Source organism: Pogonomyrmex barbatus, unplaced genomic scaffold (assembly GCF_055798465.1).
Source record: "Pogonomyrmex barbatus isolate J1 unplaced genomic scaffold, ASM5579846v1 scaffold16, whole genome shotgun sequence".
Taxonomy (NCBI): Eukaryota; Metazoa; Arthropoda; class Insecta; order Hymenoptera; family Formicidae; genus Pogonomyrmex; species Pogonomyrmex barbatus.
Genome location: NW_028297112.1, coordinates 3,245,527 through 3,267,541, shown reverse-complemented (window position 1 = coordinate 3,267,541; position 22,015 = coordinate 3,245,527). Strand labels below are relative to the sequence as shown.

Genomic DNA, 22,015 nt, shown 5'->3' with positions numbered 1-22,015 from the left:
TTTAAAATCAACATATGACACGGTGATTATATTATTTTATTTAAAGAAGAACTTACGAAATATGCATGATTGAAAATTGTCTAACAAAAGTTTTTTTTAAATATAAGGATATATTCAGGATGTTTATTAAAACTCGAAAAAAAGAAAATTCCCTGAGAATTCTCTGATTTTGAAGGCAATTTTATAAAATAAAATAAATAAAAAATATTTGTAAATAAATGTAAATATTTATTGTATATAATTATATTATTTATAATATTACATATTATTTTATTATACTATAAATAAATATATATTCATTACGACAGTCCTTATTATTTTTCATTTATAAAAGTTTATCAATCACAAAATAAAATTAAATATCATTAAAATTTCAATAATCAAATTTCAAATATTAATTAATTTCAATAATTAAATTTGAAAAATTTTAAAAGATATTATAAGGACTCTAAAAAAATAAATATTTTATATTACATAAAATTTTCAAATTTTATTTTCAAAATCTATAAATAAAAATTATATAATTCATAACTGATACAAAATTCCATTTTTGTAAAACTATATAAATAAATATCCATCTTTACCAAACAAAATTACATTTGACACTAAATCATTGTTTGCAATACTGAATATTGAATTAATCATAAAATTAATGTGTTCTGGTATTTAAATGAGTTCACTATTGTTAATAATTTAATCAGTATACTCCCGCTTATAATATATATATAAAGACAAAATATTAAAGCTACTTAAAAAAAATTCCCTAATTTCCAACAAAATTTCCTGAGAATCCAAATTTTCCAAGTTTTCCTAGGTAATAGACATTCCGATATTACAATAAAACTTTGTGACGATAAATTTAGATTACCTTGTATAATACGAGCGCATGTTATAGATAATTCGTGTGCAAAGAGAAATCAGACAAAAAAACTCCGATACTAACAAGAAATATAAAAAAACAAAAGACAAATAAAAAAGTGAAACAAATCGAACACAACTTCAATACGCGCGTTTACTATGCTATAGTATCGTTTACGTCGTCCATTGACAACTTGCTTCGCGGTTTTAAGCTATCGTTGCTTCAGCGACGGCGCATATCGGTGCGATATAGTCTTCCATTATCCACTTCGTGCAACGAGGAAGACATATTTCATAAGATCACCGACACAACCTTGCACCTATTGTTCTTTATTTCTACATACTCTCATCGTGTTGCGATAGTCACACTCGTTTAGTAATAAATATAGTAGATATAAAATTCAATTCTTTTCAAACAAAATAGTGATTATTTCATTATTTAAACAATTTGTGCGAATTAAAATTACAATTTACAAATTTTGAAACCAAATAAAATTAAAACCGTAGGAGTATTAAAATAAAATAATAAGAATTAAAGAAATAATGTTGTAATTTTTTAAATATTTTTAAAAATATTATTGATGCGAAAGAAAAATATTTGTCAGGGATATTTTTTTGAAACATATGTGCGTGAATATTATTCAAGAAAATGGTTGGTCCCAAAAATTTTTTTTTTCAGCGCCCATTATGTTGTTTGTAGCTTTTTCTATCGTAGTAGTAAAAGAGTTGCTTTTATCTTTGTTATCTATCAAAAGTTATATTAAAGTTATATTCTGCACTGTTGACATTATTACCTAACTTCTATTGATAATTAATCATTGTCTATCCAAATGACAGATTTTCTCACTTTAAAACGTGACACTTTTAATTCTGAGACTTGAAATGAAGAAGTGATAAAAACCATCCCGCAAGTTCAGGCTTCAATAGATTTAAGTGTGTAATTCATCAGGAATGATACATTTATGTAAAAAAGACAAATCACTTCGTGATATTTCTCACGTTAATGACAGATTTGGTTTTATTTCACACAATTACACACGTGTTTTGTTCCGTTGCGTTGTATTCGTTATCGTCGTTGCAAGTAACGAAGAAAGACAGTACGAATCATGCAGCGATCATTGGCGGGTATCGAGCCGTAACGATTCAATGTCGATGAAATCTCACTTCGATTGCAGATCAGAACAATGACACGCGACTTCGCAATCATGAATCAATCATCGAACTCATTTTGAATTCGTGAAGAGCAATGGAGAGAATATCGGCAATATCGGTCTCTCTTCCACGGCGATATTTTACAATGTATTTTTTACAACGTTGTTATGTGCTGTGCACACTCAAGAAGGGATGAGAAATGTTTTTGTAGGGCATCGGACATGGTATTATCGACGACGAAAGGGAAAACCGAACACGAAATCGATACCTAACGATTGCCGGATATAAGTGTGGAAAAGTGTTGCAACGGGGTGGACAGCGACGGAGGGAGAAGGAGGGGGTAGAAGAAAAGAGCGAGGAGGGCCACACGGGTCGCGTCAACGGACGAAGAAGCGCGATGCGCCCTCTTCCACCCCTGCCCTCCTCCGCGCGCGCGCGCGCGCACGCGAAAAGTCAACGTTTTTCCGGCGGTCAATACGAGGAGAACCGAGCGGCGACCGGGTGTCGGAAGGTTAGTAACTTGGTCAACGGTGAACGACCGGGAGTCCGCATCGCGCATGCGCCGTTACGCCGCTGACCCAGATGCGCGCAACGTGATTGCCGCTCGGCCATTCCCGGCGATCCTCGGCGACCCTCGGGGTCCTCTCGTGGTCGCCCCACGGCTGACCCACATCGCCCTCACTACTGGCTGGTTGGCGGCACTCACCGCGTGGATGGCGGCATACGCGTGTTCACTCTTTTGCGCTTCGTGTCGCGCGATCTTCTCCTCCATCGGCTGCTTTATTTTTTCCTACAACGTATTAATTAACCCCTTCGCCACGGAGAAGGAGAGCGCGTATATAAACTCTACCCCGCGATGTCTATGATAAAAAATCCTCAATGTTTATCACAAACGCCAGGTTTTACAATATGTACGATCGGTCGTATCGTTATATAATAATACGACACCCGCTATTTATTAAATTCTATCAATTGTCATTGGAATGTTAGTGTATTGCAGCGTTTCTAACTACCTTGCAATCTGATTCTATTGAAAAGGTTTCAATACAATTTTACAATGTGTTATATGTATGTAGTATTTAAAAATATCTAATTTCAGAAAATGCTTTAATAAATTTAACAAATATTCGAATTTCATGTGTTACATTTCTATGTGTAGCAAAATATATCACATTGCCAAAATACGATATATTATAATACGGTAATATCAATATATTTTATACAATACACTTGAGTTGACAAATATTTACCGAATAATATTATTTAAAGACTTTAAATTTTTTTTATGTACTGATTTCGTTCTGAGAACAAATTTGTAGATAGATGTCTTAACGTTCTCTTTTCCTTCATATTAAAAATAAAGTCAAAATTATATGTAATTCTGTTTTAAATATAATTTAAAGTTTTCTCTGAAATTTATTAATAAAATTTAATAATCTCGAATGTTTAATTAAAATTTGAGCAATTTGATAAAATATCATTTTATACATGTTTAAACTATCATTTTATACATGTCAAACAAAAACTGCAATAACGACTGCATATATTGGCATTCCAACATAAAATATAATGCATAAAGTTATGTAATAAGCCCATAGATTTTCTTGTCGTTTTACGTCGGATTCTGCGTTCCTCTTTGCGTTCTGCACCGCGGAGTTCTCCAAGGCCCGCCGTCTATACGACTTCATAGAGAACTTTGCGTTCTCCAGCTTCGATAGAACCGCCGAATGCGAGGTGAAAAGTCCTTTTGCGCTTTATCCTTCTATAACGATTTCTTCTATGTGTCAAGGACTCGAATGTAATCTTTTTACATGTCGCCGCATCTTCAAGTTTATCCGAGCGAAAAGATAACTTTTTATTATTTTTACTTACAATAGTTTTTATTCCGGCTGCATAAAATCTCATATTGCATCGATTTAATAAATTAAAAAAGTTAACATATGTGAGATGTCTCAAGCAAATTATGATAATAATGATAATAAATGATCATTTTCTTTATTAAATTGAAATTGTTTTTCTAAAAAAATGATTTCTTAGAAGATCAGGAGACACGATAGTGTCTCGTGTATTATATTATATATTAAAATTGATTTTGTTTGAAATTTTTTTCAAACATATTTAATTTAAACTTCGTTAATTATATAGATAGTTATTATAAGATACAAATTAATTTATTCTTATAATATAAAGTTTGTTAAAAATAAAAACGAATAAGGAAAGAAAAATAATATATTAATATATATATTAATAATAATTTCTTTAATATTTGATTCTGCCGATTTTTTATTTCATAATAATAATTTGCTTTTGCATATATTGCTTTATTATAGTCATAATGAGATAAAAGTACAAAGATATAAAATTGTATTCTTTTGAAATATGTAAGAAATATTAAGAAATAAATGATTATTTTCTGTAAATATTTTGTTTTGTTTTTTAACACAACCCTAAAGTCGCTTTTGTTTGCAGGATAATATGAGTAATCAAGTTGCAAATTGTGCACAGTGAAATTTAGAAAGCATGCCCGCATTGATGTGCTTGTGATTCACGTGCACTTAAATATTGAGTACACATTCGGGATATTTGAATATATATTATGTGAACATGCGCACATAAATAAATTACCGCGTTGAAGAATTGTTTGTTCTATTGTCGTATGTAAATCAGATTGCAATCAAGTAAATAAGTATTTATGTGTAATTTAATTCATTACGAAAAAAAGACAGTTACGTTTGAATTAACAAGATATATTTAGTTAGGCAAGCTTTGGTGGAAATAAACAGAATTTCTGATAATTATAATCAAATATTTTGGCACATAATTAGAATAGGTGATATGATTCCGATCAAAATTTGATTAGTGCGTATAAAATAATAATAAAATAATAATATTCAAGCGCCTGATTAGGACTAAGATGTCTAATATATAATTTTATTGAAATTATAAATCATTCAATTAAAACAATTTGATTGTTATATTTGTATATCAAATTAATTCAAGAAATTTCTTTTAGTGTACAAAGACTTGAAATTAGCAAAAATTGCTTCTTTAATTCCTCAAACAATTTTGATTATTTCCCATTGAATTTAACCGAGAAAAATCTATCTTTAACATAATAACCTCCTGGTGCTGTTTTCGCATGACCAATGATCTCTAATGAATCTACATCAAATAAGACTAAGAAAGCAATAATACTTCTTATTCGAGTGAAACGTAGTCAGATTTTTCAATACTTTTTGTAATAATAACGTTGATTATGACTTATCTGTTATCTTGCTTATAAAATAAAAAATAATTTTGATAAGACATGTATGTAAAAAACGCATGCAGACAACTTAAATATAGAATTTTAAAAAATTGAAAATAACAAATTTGAGTAATAGAATGATAGAGATATGTCTCGTAGGTTACATCATCAATTTATGATTTTATCATCCCACAGTCCCGAGAACAACTGAAATAACAAGAGCGATCATTTTAAATTTACTCGATGAGGGGAGAGTAGACATGCAAAGTTTCAAAAAGTCGCAATCACGGAAATTAAGACAATGTCCCGAAAGTCATAATTCTGAAAAAGAATTGAGACAATATCCCGAAAAATTGTGTGAGTGTGTCGAAATTTGAAAGAAAAAGTAGACGAAGTGTACAAGAAAAATGTAATAAAGGCGACTTTTTATTATTCAACTATATCAATCTAATTTAAGGGCTTTCCTTTAAAGTTACCAAATTTTTACAAATTGTCATCTGATGTTCTTTTAATTTTATAAATAAAAAATTAGAACAAATAGTAATGTAATAACTTATGTAATCTTATGAAAATATGTATATATAATTATCTTTTTACGATTAATTAATGTAGAAAACTTATTTATAGACATCTACAAATATTATATTTGGTTATTAATAAAATTAGGATTAAATATTTTATGATACTTCTCAATTAAATTACTTGTCCATTAACAAACTTAGATAATAATCTTTTTATAGAAAATTTTTTATCATTAAGTGTATTATTATTTAAAAATTATCATATAGGGACAAATAATATAAAGAAAATATAATAAAAGCACTTAAATGTATACATCTATTTTTTTCTTCTACTTCTTATAATGATTGTTTATATTTTGAAATATCTTTTGTTTCAATAAACTTCGATAACAAAATAATTTTGTATTTTATTTTATAATAATTATTAATATTTTTTAAATATCTTGTACATATAATAAATGATACAATAGCGTAATATATGTTTTATATTGTAATCTTCATTCTTCTATAATCTATATATATATATATATATATATATAAATATTCGCTTTTTTTCATTTTTATAATAGATAATAGTATTCCATAAATAGCAATTAGTTTGTGTAATTTCAAGATTTCTAAAAAAATTATTAGCGTAAAATAGTTTATTCGTTTGATTTGAGGGTTTTCTGAGATATTTTGTTTATTCTTTTATTTCAATTTTGAGACTACAATTTTTATCGGGATATTTGTTTTCCATTTTCGGTATATTTTTTTTCGAAATTTCGCATGTCTGTTCGTTCGGAGAAGAACGGCTCGACTGAGAGTTACGCAATGGGAGGAGCGTGTTTCGCGCTTCCGTCCCCTCGGAATACGCTTTTTCTTTTTTACATTGAGTCGGATTATGGTTTCTTACTCCACTCATGTCGCAACACGGCCGCCGCATCGTCGCAGCCTCGAGAAAACGCGACTTTCGGTTCTACGAGGAGCGCGCGTTCACGGAACAGTCCTCGGTGATTTCGCATTCGCACTGCGATTCTGTGTGCAATAACGAAGTACGGCATCGTCGGTTGTGTCGGTAATAGCTGGCAGCGAGCGCTATGGCATACGTATGGGATTTTATTAAGCACGCGATATTCTGGTATTTTCAATGAACCATCTTGAACTCGCGAGAGAAGGTCGTGATCTAGAAATACGATATTCAAATGAGAGAAAGAGAGAGAGAGAGAGAGAGAGAGAGAGAGAGAGAGAGAGAGAGAGAGAGAGAGAGAGAGAAATAGCGAGAGGAGGTGGAAGGACGAGAGGGAGAGAGGAAAAAAAGATATCCAAACACAAAACTTTCATTTTTTTTTAGTCCAATATCGAAATATAAATAATAAATTCATATTTTTTTCTGTATAACTTTGATCCACTGTAAATTTGATATATATATGAGTAAATTTGAGTTTAATATCCTGTCTCATTCAGTTTTAATTTTTAAGCCTCAATTAAAAAAAAAGTTATCAACATTTTTAAAAATTCCGTTATTAAAAATATTTTTCTTACACTTCAGATTTTCTTATCTTCACGTATGATTTTTCAATAATATATTTTTGAATAGATATACGTGTTTAATTGTTGTAGAAAGAGAATGATAAATATCAGCTTGTCCCGATGAACTGGAATTACTAATGGATCGTTGCCTTCGCCGCAAAACGAAGGCTCGTGGTGCGCGGGTGAAATGCATGATTGAATATTACGTGGCGGCAATGCAACGCTTCGCCTACGTCGCTTCTCACGTACCTACATACCTGCATCCACCTACGCGCCACTCGTAAACTCTCATGTTTTACGTCAGCCGCATCGTCTGTCGACCGTCAGAGAATCCGGCACACGAAAAAAACTTCCGGAATGAATACATTCCTTCAAGCTTATTCGATCTGTTAATAACTTCGGACTAGATTGAAATATTCAATATCACGTTTTTGTTCATTCCTATATGTATGTACTATATTTTTTTGCACAATTTCTTATTTATATAATTGAAAGTTTTCTGAAAATATATTACAGAGATATATAGAGAACACAAAAATATGTTAAAAAAAAATGTACTAAGAAAAAAATATTTGTAAATTTATTTGTACGAAATGAGATTTATTTAAATATCGTAAAATGAAATTTTATTTATGTACAGCAAATAAACTATCTTAGAGTCAGTAACAAAAATTAAATATATTTCACAGAAATATATTTAATACAGAAGTTTAAAACAAAGTGTATTTCATCACAATTATATTTTCTAACTAAACAATTAATATCAAAGAAAATATCACAAGCTAACATTTGCTTTTAAATATTTTGACTCTTCTTCCTCAATGCATCTTTTACACAAAATTAAAATTGCAACGTGCAAATTTAATACAATAAATAATTATTGTGAATAATGTATCTTAAATATAACATCATTTCTTATATTTTATTGATAAATCATTAATTAACAAATCTTTTTGTCGAATTTTGAAGAAAGAGTAAGAAAAATCTAATTCGAACTCATTTCTTAAATAAAAGTTTACGCCTGAAAAATCAAAGACTAATCGCAGGAATAAGACTAATCTTGAGGGATAAGACATCTAGTAATACGATTTGTCATCAAAAGATCGCTGTGGCTTCATGCATATACGTAACCGTCGGCAAGTTGATGACAGGGCCATGCATTACATGCAAACGCGTGGGTGTGCGTGTGTAATCGGTGTTGTAATTGGTCGATCGCGCGAACGTTTCTGGCAGCGATTCGACACGCATTACGTTGAACGATCGCTTTTCTCGTTAGGGTAATTGCAGATATAATGACCGATATTACGTGCGATATAAACGAATGTGTTACAAACGAGCAACATTGTAAACGACTGCAGATTCGGAACGCTCAATCTGCCAGAATTTTCGCGGCTAATTTTGAAAATGATAGTTATATGATTTTGTAATCAAGCGTTGCAACTGTAAAAAGAGCGTTCCATAAATATTTGAATCAAATTTATGCACAGATTATCTGGTTATTAATCAAATTTGGGATACGAAACTAGATAATATCTTACAATAATTCAACTTAAACGACGTTTTATATAAATTAAAGCTTGAACGGAAAGAATTAATGTATGTCACATATTTAATATTATAATTAAAATAAAATTTTTAAAAGTGGAAATTAACGATCTTTTCATTTATATAGCCTTTTATAAAAATATTATAAGAATAAATATCAGTGGAAATATATTCCAACAAAGAGATTTCACAGAGTGTTTCGAAGTATATAACACGAATATTTAATAGGATAATTCGAGCTGTTCTGAGAAGATGGCATATGTTAAATGTGAAAATGCCGAGGGTAAGTTTATTCGAAAATGGTACATTGCCCTTCCCGCAGAAATGCATCGCACTTGAAGTCGATCGAATCGCACGATCGATAAGATGTACGTGAATAAACGTACTTTAATATTGGTAGACGCCCTCGTTACCCGTAGAATGTAGGTTAACCACGAAGTTAAAAGCAGAGTGCGGTATTTTATATTCCGAAGAGCGACGCTAACTTTTTAATATTATACCCTAGAACGTGAATACTATAGAGAAGTCGCGTGCGTGTGTTACACGATGTTCATTTCTGTTTAATAACACGATAATGATTCGCATTTTCTTTAATAAGCCGTTTGATAGCGTGTCATCAGAAATGCAAGTGTACTTTTACTTATGTTGTGATAATAGATTAAATAAGAGATTATATTTTTCAAAAACTATCTTTTTAGAGACTAATCAGTATTGACATAATTCTATCATAATATAAAGGATTAATTGGCAACTAACTAAATTTTTAAATAAACAAATCTATGATGTAAAAGACAATGAATATTTAATGTTTAATTGAGATAATCACTGTAATTTACGTCCGTTAGATGTATCAAGATAATCGGTGACGTAGACAGAATTCAATAATTTTGCTGTAAGTAGTACAAGAGAAAAGTGGATTTCTCATATTTAAATTACTATAGAAATTATATATAAATATATTTTTTATTATAAAATAAAAAAATATCCAACAATCCTATAATGAACAAAATAGAAAAATATGAATTATTTAGCATCCAGGATGAAGTTTGGGAAATGATAATTTTCTGAAGCAGTAGTAAACATCCAGTATGTGCAGACAACTGAAACCTGATGTGAACTTTCTAATAATTTCAATTATCTCAGCAGAGAATAGAAATGTTTCCTATAGAAAGGAAATAATAATCTGCTATAAAAATTTTTACCTAGTTTTGTGCACACAAATACAAAATTGCCATGTATCGTTATGTTTATTAAAGATAGCATAAAAAATACTCCTGAAAAGTCAATTAAATAATAAATGAAGAGAGATAAACTTGAACAATATGAGCATTTGAAAACATGAGACTGAAGTTCTCAATACAAGTTCTCAATATAAAATCCGAATTCTAAAAAATATTATTAATAATTAATTAATTTGAAAAAATCTATTAAAAATCATGAAAGTGTGTCATCTCTAACTTGAAAAATTAATAAATATTCTTGGACGAATCAATATACAACCACAATTGTTACAAAAATAAAAACCATTTTTTTTAGCCATAAATCGCAAATATGTCCGTGATAATGTAATAAACATACGTGCAAGTATGTCCAAGGTATTTTCTACATGACGATGTTAGCATACAGATGTTTCTTTTAATATCAAGATCAACGATCGGAGAAAACTAATGATCGCGAACGAGCAATTTTGCGCCCACGCGAAAACCTGGCGCTATGGAAAAACCGGCGTCGCGACGCTCATTTGCGATTCTCATTATCGCCCCCCTCCCTCCCCCCCATTCCCGATGGAGCTACGCACCTTTTTGGCAGGCGTGCGGATGCGGCACGGATCTTCGTCGTCCGTTTTTGCATCGGGCGGCTGCGAACACCGGGAGGAGAGGCCGAAAGTCGGAGGAAAGTCGATGACGACGATGACGATGCGTGTGCAAGCGTGTGAGGCAGCGCGCACGAGTCACAGCGTGTGAGGGAAGAGACAAGCGGAAAGTGGGACGGGGGACGACGAGCGCGCGCGCGAATCCGAAGCGGCGCGATGGCAGGGGCAGGGGGGAGGGCGGGGGGTACAGCGCGAGGGGGGGCTGCAGCATGCGCGCATCGGCGCGCACTGCACAGTGCATGCACCTCCGAGAGGTGTGGGTGAGAAACGCGTGTGTGTGTTAGTACGAGCGTGTAACTGGGTCGCGGGTTCGACAACTTCAGCCAAGGCTGCTCGTGCAGTGGTTCTCGATCCTCTTCTCCTCCGCAACAGCGTTCGATTTTGTATCGAACCGCCGCCGGTCGCGCCGGCGGTAACACGGCGAAAGCCGCGATATTATTGTTACTGCGCTGTATTGTTTTCTTTATTGCTATTGTCCGCGCCGTCTCATTTAACGTTGCATCGAATAAAAAGTAAAATATACGGCGCATAGGAAAAAGTTCGCTATGATTTTATATTTATTTAAAAGTTCGCTACGATTTTATATTTATTAGCCGTTATTAGCCGTAATATATATATATATATATATATATATATATATATATATATATAGAATATATAAGATGTGATACTTGCAAGTTTAAATTGATATAGCAGAATAAGCGATACAGCGATACAAAAAAGGTATGTAATTATGTCATATAAGATCGATATGGAATAAAATATATTGGAAATATAAGCTTTATGCAGTGGCATATATTATTTTGGATATATTCTGATATATATATCTTTGAAGTAACAATTTGTATTTTCTTACACACTACATTTTATTAAACATATTTAATTTTGGCAATACTTTACTTTAATACTTAAAGAAATCATTATTATGCAATTCAATAACAACGAAATGATACAAGAAAATATATGTATGCATATTATCTACTTTAACATAAATCTATCTAAATTTTTTATACAATTAACATCGTTAAAAGTGTTAATTCGATAGATGTATATTTTACTATTGAAATCATTATATAATTAATTTTAATTTTAATATATCAATATTCTAAAATTCCTAATTTATTAGATAATATTAAAATAAATTTTTAAAATTTTAAATTAGAATGTTAAAATGTTAAATGTTAAAACTTTGTTTTTTTATTCGCGTGTGACTCGACGTCTCGCGATAAATTATAGGATATCCAAGTGTGTATTCGAAGGCAAAAGTGGCAGGTGCCATTGCGGGATTGCGATGGAATTATGCGACAGGTATTACACTGTAGTACGTATTCTCCGTTTGGTTATTGTACCTTCGTTCAAAGTCTAGATAGAGAATTATTATTCTCTAACTTTCTCATTACAGCATATTTTTGTTTTAAGATGTTCCATCTTTTTGTTCCCTATAGTTCCGCATAAACAAAGGTAAAATAGATATGTTACAAAATAATAATATTTTTAATGAATTCAATCGCAAAAACGATTTTATTATATATAGTATCGTCAATTTCCTGTTGACCACTAAAAGAATATCAGTTAATAAAAATTTAAGAACAATCGATACTGTTTTATAATTTGCAGAAAGTGAAAAATATATATTGAATATGTATATATAAGATATTCGTTTTTTCACCTGTGAATTATAGAATAGCATCAGTCATTCTCATTTCAATATTGATTTAATGTTGACTAAAAAGTTACGATCAAAAATCTTGTAACATATTATCTTATTGATCAAGCTTGATAGATTTTTTTATAAAGTAAAATTATTTTTAAATTATCAAAGTATTCGTAGTTAAAAAATTCTCTTTCTTTTTTTTTTTTTTAATTCTGAATAGTGTGATATCAAGTTCCTCGTTTAGTTCTAAAAGCCAGATCGGATACATCCCTCGTTACTTCAATTGTTATGATGATCAAATGGAATGACCGTTTTCACAGCGATCTGTGTTATGACATTGGATACCGTGACACTAAACGTAGTGATGTAATATCGGTTGAGAGTGGACCTTTACCTTTCGAAAGATCAATGGACCGCTACAGTGGTTCTTGTTAATGTTAATAATTATTGATAGGAACATACCGGCGGCAACAACGCGATAACGATCTCAACGCGAACTCTCTCTTTCTTGCTTTTTTTGCAGTACCGTTTAAAGTCTCCTCACTACGCAACACCTCTGCTACGGCCCCGATAAAAAAGACAGTCACGTTGCGTACTTTGTACGTAAATAAGCACCGGGACGAGATCTGACTATCATATTCACGCAGGATGCGATTACATAAACCGTCTTTCTCTTATTTCCCCCCTGTCTTTCCCTCTCTTCTTTCGTTTACTTATATCTCTTTTTTTTCCCTTTTCTAATTTTAAAATCATTAAATTTCATAAATCAAATAAATTTCTTCAACGCTTTTTATATATTACATTTAATGTTTTATTACATTTATTATATTTACTATTTTTGCTATGCTTTAAAACCTATATCTATATTACCCATTTATGTATCATATTTATCATATTTTTATTATTTTACATAACATGGTATATTTAATATTTATATGATTAACAATTTAAAAATATTAATCTTATTTTTTTTAATGTCAATCTAAATTGTTTAAATAAAATATTATATGATTTAAATATTTACATATATATTTAATTTTATACAATATTAATTTCATATAAATATACATCTATACATTTTTCTTGTTTGTATTGTGTAAATAAATCTTTGTCTCTATTTTGGTTTGCTAAGAATTCGTATTTCTTACTTCTGTATCCTTTCTGTATTTTCCTTTTTGAGCTTCAAGTCTTTCGATAGACAGTCCTAAGATATATAGGCCACAAAACTCTACGTTATTCTGCTCTATTCTACTCTCGCTCTCTTTCTCTCTGTGGCGCGTGCAGGCAGGAAAATACGAAGTTGGCGTGTTCGAGCGCGAAATCGCAACGACAATGCGCCGCGACGCGGACATCGAGTAAACACGACGCTCCCCGAAATCGATTTCTCCACCCTGCACACAACCCCTCATTCCGCGCCGTTCTCTTCGCGCTTCCGTTACAAGCATGCATTATCCGTCGTACAGCTGAAAGCTAAACTCACCCTCGCGATCTTTAGCTGCATTGAAAAATTGCGTGTTAACGATGTGAGGAATTTGGTCCTCTCTTGCACAAAATTATATCATCTTGAAAGAGAATACTAATCCGCCATTCATTAAAAATAAATTAGAAATTGAGATTGATTGTCTTGTTTCATTTATTTTATCCTCATTAAGCTGCAATATATGAAAATTTACAGAAACATAATTTGTTAATATAAAATTCTAAGTATTAACAGAAATAATTGATTGTTTACGTAATATCGATAATTCTAGGAATATATTAAAAAAATTAAAATATTATAAAATTATATACGTTTCCTCTAAATTATTATTATAATTAATAATATCGTAATTAATTTCGTAATTAATTTAGTTTTTTGTATTTTCGTAATTAAACTCAATTAATTAATTTTTATCTATCTTTTTTGTATCAAAATAATTTTTGTGGATTTGATTGAAACCATATGCATATGCTTATTTATCTTTACAACAATTTGCTAAATGTTATTTTCGAAATAGAAGAACATTTATTCATTATATTGCATCTCAGAATTTTATTTTTGAAATTTTATAATTGCACGGGCAAAATCGATCGATTTCTCAATTTTATGGGAGTATTTAAAGCTCCACTCTGCCCTGCTCCGCTTCCGTTTCATTCCTCTTCATCTTCTCTAGTTCCGGCGACAACCCTCTCTGAGAGCCACCCTCTTCATATAGTATATTATTACATAAGGTTTACATTAAACTTCGAAAGCATTTTCTCCGATGAATCTCAAGACAATATTTCTTCAGTGAAAGTTTATGTCAACGTTATCTTTTCTTATAAACAGAATGTATAATAATAAGTTTTTTAAATAAATAAGCTTCAAATAGAACGGATGCATAATGGATAATTAAAAAATTTGTTCTACTTATAAATTAAAAATATTTTATTTGTTATTTGGATACTTAATAGTTAATTTTTTAGAATCAATTCCTTAAATTAATAATGGAACTTTATTATTTTTTCTTAAAAGAAATTAAAAGATATAAGAAATTGTTTATATTGTATTATATAATGTAAATTTTTATACTATATTTATTTTATATATATATATATATATATATATATATATATATATAATAAAATTATTTACAATCTTTTTTTACAATTTATTTTACCACAGATTAATTTTCAACTACTACTGAAAACATTTAGGACACAAAAACACCTCTCTATATTTATTCGCTTTATCCATAAAAAGTAATATTGTGCTAAAGAAAAAGATATGTGTGCAAGGTATATGTTCGATCTCGATTTTCCGATACTTTACGGGAGATAAATCGACGTTCAGTTGCAAGGACGCTGCTAACGAGCCTAATGATACAACGCTCGTACAGGTATGTCCGAACGGATAGATCTAAATCGGTAACGATGCTGGCGAGCCAAGATGCCCGCAATGTTGTCCTACATCCGATCGCGTCGTAACTCACCGAGACCATACGGTCGATCGATGATCTTTCCTTTTCAATGCTCCCTTTTCACGCCCTTAATCAATACCAGGAGAACTCCATTTAGCAAAATAGTTTCAAGCGAATGTATTTTAACTTAAGTATCTCATCGCTTCAATTTATGCGAATCTCTAAATTCTTCTTAATAACTATTTTTATTTTTCTGAAAAGAAGAAATGATGATTATTTCTTAATATTCCAATGATTAATAAATTAAAAAAAAAAAGATAATAGTGCTAAATCCATACAAGGATTGTTGTAACATTAAATATTATCATGATAATCATGTGAAAGTTCTATAATATACGTGTAAAAGTATGTGTAAAGCCCTCACGATATCGGAATATCCCTCTTTAAGGAGCTTCGCGCCAGCTCCCAAGGCGCATGCACGACGCTTCGTAACTTCCTCTTCGAGGATCTCCCGACTCGTCGACACATTATGTCAGTGATTCCCCACATTTTCAATGCACGAAAGCACAGGAAGTAAAAACTACACTGAACTCGTTCATGTCTCGCAAGGCATTATCGAGCTTTTTCCATATCATATCCTGCGATTTGCAAGTTTTCCTTTCGCTGCGGGATTTTCAGTTCTGTTAGAATCTTGGTTGTTTTGCGATTATTTAATTCTTGGAATTTCAAAAATTTAAACAAAACATAATAAAATTATTCTATTATAGATTTTGTAAAATAATTGATTTTATTTCCGCTGTATTTTTCTTATTGTAATATTTCTGTTTTATTATTTATAATAACGCGTTGAATAAATTAAACATAAGGAAATTTAGAAATATATTTAGTATTAAATGTATTAATCAATAGAGAAAAATTACATAGTAGAAACTTTTAATCTCCGTTACATAAACATCAAATTTACGATAGTATTAGTTCTTTTTGCCGAGATGCGAACATTAGCGCTAAAAAGTGCACGGGGAATCGCATTAAAAATCGACGGTCTCATCATCGTCCCAATCATTTCGCGGTATTTATGAAAAGCCAGCGGTATTCATGGAGTTGGAGATTCTTGCACTCCATTAACACGGAGAGTTTGCATCGACGAGCCGGAAAGCCTCGTCTCTCTCTCTCTCTTTCTCGTCACAGCAAGTGGGAGATATTACAAAACGGCAGTGAAGCATTGTTTTACATCTCTTTCCGCCACCTCGCGTCCCATCCCGTCTCGCTTCTCTCTTTACCCAACCTTCCATCTCTCAGCGGAGAGAAACGCTAGTGCTTTCGGACGATGCGGAAACGGTGCACGTGCGAGCATATCGACGTTTTGCCGTCGCCGATGACGGTGGTGGCGGTGGCAGTGGCGGTGGCGGTGGCAGTGGTGGTGGCGGTGTCATCATCGTCGTGATTGCCGTCGTCGTGATTGTCGTCGTCGTGGTTGTCGTCGTCGTCGTTGTCGTCGTCGACGTCGTCACAACGAGAGAAGCGCCCGTCGGTTGCACGGCCGCGCAACTATCGATCTGGGAACCCACGCTTCCGTTCCTCCTCCATCCTCCTCCGCCGTTACTGCCTCCACCACTGCCGCCACCGCCACCGCCACCGCCACCGCCACCGCCACCGCCACCACCACCATCAATGCCGCCGCCGCCGCCGCCATCTCCACCACCATCATCACCACCACCACCGTCTTCCGTAACTGCAGCCGCAGCTGCAGTAGCAACGACGGTAACGACGGTACGACGGCGATTTCACGAACAACCATCTCGTTTTTGTTTATGTTCGTTTGTATTACCTTAAGCATCTCCTTTCTATGTGCTTTTTGCTAATTTATTGAATTACGCGTATTGTAATTCTATCAAAATTGTATGCGCAATATTCTGTGCTTGTTTATATCGTCTGTAACTTAAGATCAAGTTTGTTGAGAAAAACCGGAACGATAAATTTCATATTACAAGTATAAGCAAGATAAAGAACGCGGAATAATGAATGTTCTTTAGATATTAATGGTTTTTTTTTTTAATAAAATTACAAAATAATAAAACGCTCTTCATTGAGTTTTTTCATATATTAATATTAACTAATTGCTCGCCATTGCAGTTGCATAAGAAGTATTAATGAATAGTGATATAAAATTATTCTTATATATGTATGTCTGAAATAGCAATTAAAAAAAAAAGAGAGAGAGAGAGAGAAAAAGCAAAAGCAAAAAGCAAAAAAAAATAGAAAATTGCTGATGCATTTTTATTGCAATTATCTTAGTTACAAGCAAATACTATGTAATTGTTCTACAATCATACATTGATTTGATATTTATTTGTATTATTCGTTTTTAATTTTTTATATGCAGTTACGTCATTTAAATTTATGCACAATTATTTTATTAGTACTTTCATATATGATAAGCAGGCAGGAAACTGCGCTGACTTATGAATAAACTGGTGATGATATCTCGATGGGATATTAAATATATCGATAATTCATTCCTAGAATCATACCAAGCAAAACAAGTTTTATGAAGAATTTAAAATAATAATACAGATTCAATAAAGTTGAATATCGTTTACATAAAAGCGAAAAAAAATGGTTCGCCGGAGGGAAGTAAGTCAAGTATGCATAACGAATAGTCTGAGATTGACTACACTTTTCGTCATGAAGACGACAACGGTACATAAAATAAATTCCACTTTACCGTTCCATGAATAAATTACTCGGCGATATTTTATTAGCGGGGCGGCGTACCATTTCAAACAATAATGGCGAGCGATGCCGTTCCTCGCGCCGCCGATTGACTTTTCGCATCGCGGACGAATTATCGCCGCGGAATTGCGAGATAAAACGAGGCAGTCGAGTATTCGCAACGCAAGATAGCCGTGGCTGTAAACAACTTCCAACCGAAGAATGCATTCTCCACTTTTTTGCTGTCAATAATGCTATTATCCCTTTCGCCTATTTCATAATGTATTTCCATTCGCGCCTTTGTACTGTCGTATATTATCTTACTTGGCGCTGCTGATCGAGAGATTAACCGAGCAGCAATTTGTTTAAGCACATATAGATTAATTATACGCGTATTAATTTGTCAATTTTTCTTAGCATTAATTACTAGTTCAAGAAAAATTTAAACATTTAGTTAATGATAATACGAAACGAGAGATCGCTATATTGAAATAATTAACACTTTCTCTTTTTAATCCTATAATACATATTATTACTATTAAATATAAATATAAATAGATAAATATGTGTTCAATATATTATAATAATTATATTTAGTGTACAGTAATAATATTTATTATATGTTATTAATTATGAAATGATTAATTGGAAAATTCAATTTACTTAGTACATTTAATATTATATAAACAATACTAAATTTGATGATGAATGAATTAAACGCAGACAAATGATTCTTTTCATTTATATCTCTTTTTCTTTGTTTTTTTTTGTTCACATTATTACGACTGAAATTTATCATAAGCTTATTGTCATGCTTTAGTCATGTAAATATTCTACTTATAATCCTCTCTCGAAGGACTTGTCCCAGATTTCTCATAAAACTCCCATCAATCTACTTATCTAACCCTTCGCGAATCGTGGCATTACATCGAAATTCCCAACGACACGAAAGGGAAAAGTTGGAGGACGCTCTCGCCGTTTCGGCGAAGTCGACGTGACGCGTTGTGGGACGTTAATGACAGAGACTATGATGAACTTTCGATCGACTTTGTCGTCGGACATCGGTCAAGCGGTCAGAATATTTTTTCACAGGTGAAAGCTGTGAGCACGTGAGATACGCTTGTATGGTGAACGGTGGCGCGTTTTCGGAGCGAACGGACCGGTTCGAAGGCTCATCGTTGCGAAATCGATGCACGCCATCGTCATTTCGCTCATTTTGCGCGTCGTTGACTTAACCACTTAAGAATTCCAATAAATACTCAAAAGACTCAAAAGAAAAAGAGATTCTTGCAACAAATGTATACTGTATATATAATAATATAATAAAGAATATCAAAAAATGTAAAAAATATTAAAGACTTAAGGAATATCATCATTACATGAAAAAGGCAAACATTGAAATATAAATCGTATGATATTATAACTACATAATACATATTTTTTGCAATATATTATGCAACTTGTTGTATAAATATTAAAATATTACATAAATAAATAATTAATGTTGAATAAGCATTAAATTATATCAAATTTAGATTAAATATAAGATTTTCCATGTTTAATGTTATGTAAACTATTACAACAAAAAAATTAGGATATAATGATAAAAGAACTTTATTATAATGTTAATTTCTGAATTGTATATCAAACATTGGAAATATGATTGTTTTAATCAGTTATAAGAAGTATTTTAATCAGATGATCCTTGTATTTTAAAATTATAGATGAAGTAATTTGCTGATTTTTTTAACGATTCTTGTTAAGTTACATTTGAGATTCTAAAAATCAAATAATTAATCTGTATTAACTTGTATTAAAGCTTTTCACACGACGATAAATTCTCATGCGATCTCAACACTTTTTCCATATATTATAGACTATTAAGAAAATTGAATATTATAACTTATTAAAAGAATAATATTTTATTTTTCTTATTATTTTATAATTAAGTCTTTATATTAAATTGATATTTATATTTAATTGGTACCTAAACAATATATGCAGAATGATTGATTTTCTATACTTTATTAAAGATTATAAATAGTTTTTAAAAATGACATTAAACGTTATAAATAGTTTTCCATTTAAAAGCTATAAAAAGATTTAATTTTCTCTATCACATTTATTCACAAAGTATTTTAGAATATATTTTTACACTTGTTATTAACTCTAATTTCAAATATATGTTTAAACCATAAGTATATGTATAACAATATTTTATTTTGTAAAATAACAAGAGAAGTATTAATGTATTTATAAAAATATTTATTAAAAGTGTGGATATTTTAAGTTTATTAAATTGTAGAAAAAAAAAATTCAATTTACAAACTGTTCAAGCAGGTGTAAAAAGACAATATGAAACTTTAGAATACCTTATGTGAACATTTCAGTTCTTATCTTTAATTATATAACACGCAATTATTATTTAAAATATATTCACAATGTATATATTTACATTTTTATTACGGATATCCTTCTAATGGAGATAATTGCATTATTGTATCAATTACCGGCAATATAATTACTATGGCAATATTATATGCGCGGTTCAAGGGTTTTGATTGAAATCGGTGCATCTCCGACATCCGTTCGAGATTTATACATCTGTCTATTATTATCCAATATGCTGATATTAGAATTGTAACTTTTTCTAGAGCTTTCGGATATCTACGAAACAAAAACTAGGTTAATCTGATTAACACCAAAACGAGGTTGCTAATGTTATCCAATGAAAACGTCATTGAATACCCGTAAAAACAGCGATTTTCTCATAATTGTCATTCTCCGATATCATTTTTAGTTGAATATTTAACGTCATGTTAAATTTTAAATCTTGCGCGCTGTTGACGCTCAAAAATTTATTTTGTCTTTCATACAGATATTATTTATGTACAAAATGCAACCGAACAAATTGAAAAAAAAATCTTATAAAAACGAGAAGTTTCAATAAAAAGCATAATCGATAAATGACAAAAAAAATTATTAAAGTCAACATTTTTAATACTTAAGATTTTTTTCTAACTATAATTAATTATAATTAAGTGAAAATCTATAAAATTATAGAATTTGATATGCAATAGCTTAATTAACTTAATTTTATTTTGTGTGAGTTGCAAAAAAGATATTGGCAATTGTTTATGTAATCATTAAAGAGTATTAATACATTGAGAATATATTAAATTAACATGACGTTAACAAAAAATGGTAATTCTCAGCAAGAAAAGGGAGAAGGGGGGGAGAGAGAGAGAGAGAGAGAGAGAGAGAGAGAGAGAGAGAGAGAGAGAGAGAACTTGTACAAGGTTCACAGATGTCTGAAAGTGACGATATCGCGCTTCGCGGTCGTCCCGAATACTCGATACGAAACGCACGATGCCGAGCGAATTATGCAAAGCGAAAGTACCCACGTAAGAACGGGTTGCGCAAAACTCCGTAAGAAGAACGCCCGTGTGAGGCCGACTGGTATTATCGTACTGCGAAGACGCGCGAGGACGCGAGAGCGAGCCTGTCGGCGGATTTACACCGCCCTTGCAAATAGATTTGTCCTAAGATTTATCATCCTTTGCAATTTAGCATGCTTTGCAATTTAGCATCTCACGAGAAAGATAAGCATATAAAACAAATAATTGCCTAATTATTTTGTCGATAATAATGCTAATTTTAATAAAAATTTGCTTTAATTCTGCAGCCAGTTTTTGGTCCATTCTTATTAGAAAATTGCTTTGTATATCATAACAATAATTATAAATTAATTATAATTTATATACGTTATAATTAACGAGCCATAATATACGAGATATACGATATTTAACCATGTTAGTATATATCATATGTACATTATTATTATAAATATTTTTCTCTCTATTTTTTTGCCTTAATTAGCAAATGCATTTGTACGGACTTAATAATTCGTGGAATTTTCTTTCTTTCGTTTTCGTATAAAACAAATTTATTTTATATTAAAAAAGTTCAGCGATAAAAGGGAACGTGATCGCTCGGCGTACATGCGCTTCGGCTTTAATCGAGAAGATCGTTAATAATACGACAGTATACGTGTCGAACGTC

General features: G+C 31.5%; 1 protein-coding gene across 6 annotated transcripts in view; it reads right to left on the bottom strand.

Moving 5' to 3' along the window:
- The window catches only part of Hr3 (nuclear hormone receptor 3 ROR-beta), a 101,000-nt gene that overhangs the window by 35,682 nt on the left and 43,303 nt on the right, over positions 1 to 22,015 (bottom strand). The window lies entirely within an intron of this gene.